Raw genomic sequence first — 3,900 nt, forward strand, 5'->3', positions numbered from 1 at the left:
AGGACGCACGTGCAGAAATAGATCCATACACTTATCATTAGGGGATCTATTCACACGTGCACATTGCGGTAATGTGCATAAAACACACACGTTACCACTCGCGTGTTGTGACGGGATGCCATTGGTGGCCCAACACCAAGCTGCAATATATTACATAGAGAAGTTTTTTGACCTGGATCTGGATATTGGGTGCCACACCCCTAATAATGGTATACACAAAGAGAGTAAATATATTACAGTTGTGTTCTTGGATCTTTAAATCTTGTCTGAAAAACCTGAATCTACATGAAGATCAGAAGGGTGAAGCAATACCTACCCACCCCAGAACATAGAAAGAAGATAAATGGAGTGAACTGGAATGTATTCTTGGGGACTTTCTGTGTTTTTAATGTAAATATCTGCTGCAGTGACAATGAAAAGGGGATTTTCACTAACAGGTTAATTACATATACTTAAAGAAGAACTCCGGGTAAAAATGTAATTAATCCTTGCAATGGGGCTACCCCCGCACCACAAGGGCTAAGTGCTTGTTCTTCCCTAGGGTCAAAAAAAAAAAAGTTATACTCAACTGATACCCGGAACCTGGTGGCTCTTAGACCGGCCCATGGAGCCTCTCTTCCCCTGACACTGCATCCATATAAGGTCCCTAAGGCCCCACATGATATACGGTTATAAGACGTAGGGACACCGAGGGACATACCATCACTGGAGCGGTCAAATAGCAAGCCAGCTCCAAGGATCGGGGGAGTATAACTTTTTTTATTTTTGACCCTAGGTAAAAACAAGCACTTAACCCTTGTGGTGCGGGGATAGCCTCACTGCAAGGGTTAATAACATGGTTACCCGGAATACTTTTTTAAAGGATAATTGTACTTTAGATGTAACTGTACTTTAACTTGTTTTACCCCTCCCCTAGCACCCCCCATAATAAAGCTGAACTCCAAAAATGGGCCCCATCGCACTGCAAGGGTTAAATGCTCCCTATGTCTAGGGGTAGAGGAATAAGCTATAATCCTTCCCTCATTCCTTTGCCCCTGGATAAATGACCCCAGGGCCTAAGTGTTGTACCCCACACCCTTTGAACACTAATAAAAGAATTGGGCTTTTACGGTATACAGATGTGTGAGAATAAATTGTATGTTTATTTTTTACATCATTCAAATGCACTGAGTGGCCAGATTATTATGACCACCTGACGTTTGTAGGCAAATTAGCTATAATTTTGCGCTGAAGTTGCTGGAGGGCCAGACCATTATAAATAGGGAAGCAGGTTGTTTACCACGACAGTAGGAGTGATTTTTTTCTGAAGATATGGTAAACAACGCGACTTAACAGCCTTTGAACGTGGGATGATTGTTGGCGCTCGGAGCCATGGAGCGAGTATCAGCAAAACAGCAGAATTCGTTAAATGTTCAAGAGCAGCTGTTGTTAAAGTGTTTAAAGACTGGACTGTCAGCCGGAAATCTGGGTCTGAGCGTGCGAATTGTGGCCGTCAGCGACTAGTCAATGTTAGGGCAGAACGGAGAGTGGCAAGACTGGCACAAGACAACAGAAGGGCAACAGTGCAGTGTCAGATTCCTCGCATCACCTTTCAACATCTCGTGGAGTCACGAGGCGGCCCAACGAAGTCATCTCATGGAGTCATCTCGTGGCCCAACGAAGTACTGATGGGGTGGTCATAATAATCTGGCCCCTCAGTGTATATCCCAGTATATACAATACGCAATAAAACTGTATAAAGAGAACATCAAAATCAAGTTTTCTTATAAACGTCTGGGAAAAGACGTCCCCCTGTCAACGTCCAGCCAATAATTGTACATATAATTAGTAAATGGTAGTAGTCCTTCGACTTAAATTTAAGTAGGTGGCTGAGTACGATGTTTGAGCGATGATGTACTCTATCCTACACTCTCTTACTCACATTTTCAATATCTCCCTCTCTACTGGAATCTTTCCCTCCCCTCTGAAGCATGCCCTGGTCACCCCAATACCCAAAAAACCCTCAATGAACCCTACCGACCTCAATAATCTCAGACCTATCTCCTTACTCCCATTCACCTCCAAACTCCTAGAACGCCTCATCTACAGCCGCCTAAGTCGCCACCTAGCTGATCACAACCTTCTTGACCCCTTACAATCTGGCTTTCGCCCCCAACACTCCACTGAAACCACCCTCCTAAAACTCACTAAAATAATGTAGCGAAGAGGGCGTCTCACAGTCTCAACACATTCACCTCCGAAGAGGCTTCTTCAGGAGACTGTTGGCGCTATATAAATACTATGTAATAATAATAATTCAGACACTCATTCCCAGGATAACACAGCATTTTTCAGAGATCGTTCAGAGACTCATTCCCACGATAACACAGCACTTTTCAGAGATCGTTCAGAGACTCATTCCCAGGATAACACAGCACTTCAGAGATCATTTAGACACTCATTCCCAGGATAACACAGCACTTTCAGAGATCGTTCAGACACTCATTCCCAGGATAATCCAGCACTTTCAGAGATCATTCAGACACTCATTCCCAGGATAATCCAGCACACTTCAGAGATCGTTCAGACACTCATTCCCAGGATAATCCAGCACTTTCAGAGATCATTCAGACACTCATTCCCAGGATAACACAGCACTTCAGAGATCGTTCAGACACTCATTCCCAGGATAATCCAGCACACTTCAGAGATCGTTCAGACACTCATTCCCAGGATAACACAGCACTTTTCAGAGATCGTGTAGCCACTCATTCATAGGATAACACAGCACTTCAGAGATCGTTCAGACACTCATTCCCAGGATAACACAGCACTTCAGAGATCGTTCAGACACTCATTCCCAGGATAATCCAGCACTTTTCTGCTCATTCCTGTACCTTTCCATGCTTCAGAGCCCACTCTCCCTCTCTTAGAAGGTGGCAGGTCGGCAGAACAATGAGTACACAGGGGATTTTCTTTTGCCGGATAAATGAATATCGGATAACAGAGAGTTTGCTGTACAATGCAAGGCTATTGGCCCTGCATTGTATTCCCTTGTCCACTCCTCCCATACTCGCCTCCAGGACTTCTCTAGAGTCTCTCCCATCCTCTGGAACTCCTTACCCCAACCTGTCCGTCTATCTCCCACCTTGACTGCCTTTAGGCGTTCCCTAAAGACTCATCTCTTCAGGGAAGCCTATCCCACCTCAACCTAACCACTGAACCTTCACATTCTCACATAATTCATTCCCACAGCTACCTCATGTATCATTTCCCCCTCCTCTTTTAGATTGTAAGCCCTCAGGGGCAGGGCCCTCCTTACCATCTTGTCTTGAATTGTATTGTAACTGTAATGTCTTCCTTGTATTGTAAAGCGCTGTGCAAACTGTTGGCGCTATATAAATACTATGTAATAATAAAAATCAGCGTGCCACCGCCATCTGGAGTGCTTTACAGAAGAGGCTTCAGGGGGCCGGTCGGGATCTTACTGCAGTGAGGAATAAGGTAAGTATTACAACCTTTTCCTCTACCCCAAAGGTGGGCAACTTCGGCCCTCCAGCTGTTGAAGTACTACAAGTCCCATGAGGCTTTGCATGACTGACAGTTACAGGTACAGTATGTCTCCCAGAGGCAGTGACATAATGGGATGTGTAATTATAGCACAGCTGGAGGGCCAGAGGTGCCCATGACCTACCCCTAAAATAAATCTTGCCATACACTGATCAAATTTCTGCAGAGTCCTGCTGACTTAGCCGAGACTCGAGCAGTGTGTGGCTCTGTCAGGACCCACGTTGAACAAACTGACATTTGTCAAAGGAGCCAGTTCAAAAATTCTTGACCGAGCAGAGAATGCAGCCAATTAGGTTCCGGTATTCTGACAGCAGCACATCCGCTGATGTCAAAATACATTTGTTCTGTGGG

The sequence above is a fragment of the Nanorana parkeri genome, unplaced genomic scaffold (assembly GCF_000935625.1).
Source record: "Nanorana parkeri isolate BGI_ZX_2015 unplaced genomic scaffold, ASM93562v1 scaffold1152, whole genome shotgun sequence".
Classification (NCBI taxonomy): Eukaryota; Metazoa; Chordata; class Amphibia; order Anura; family Dicroglossidae; genus Nanorana; species Nanorana parkeri.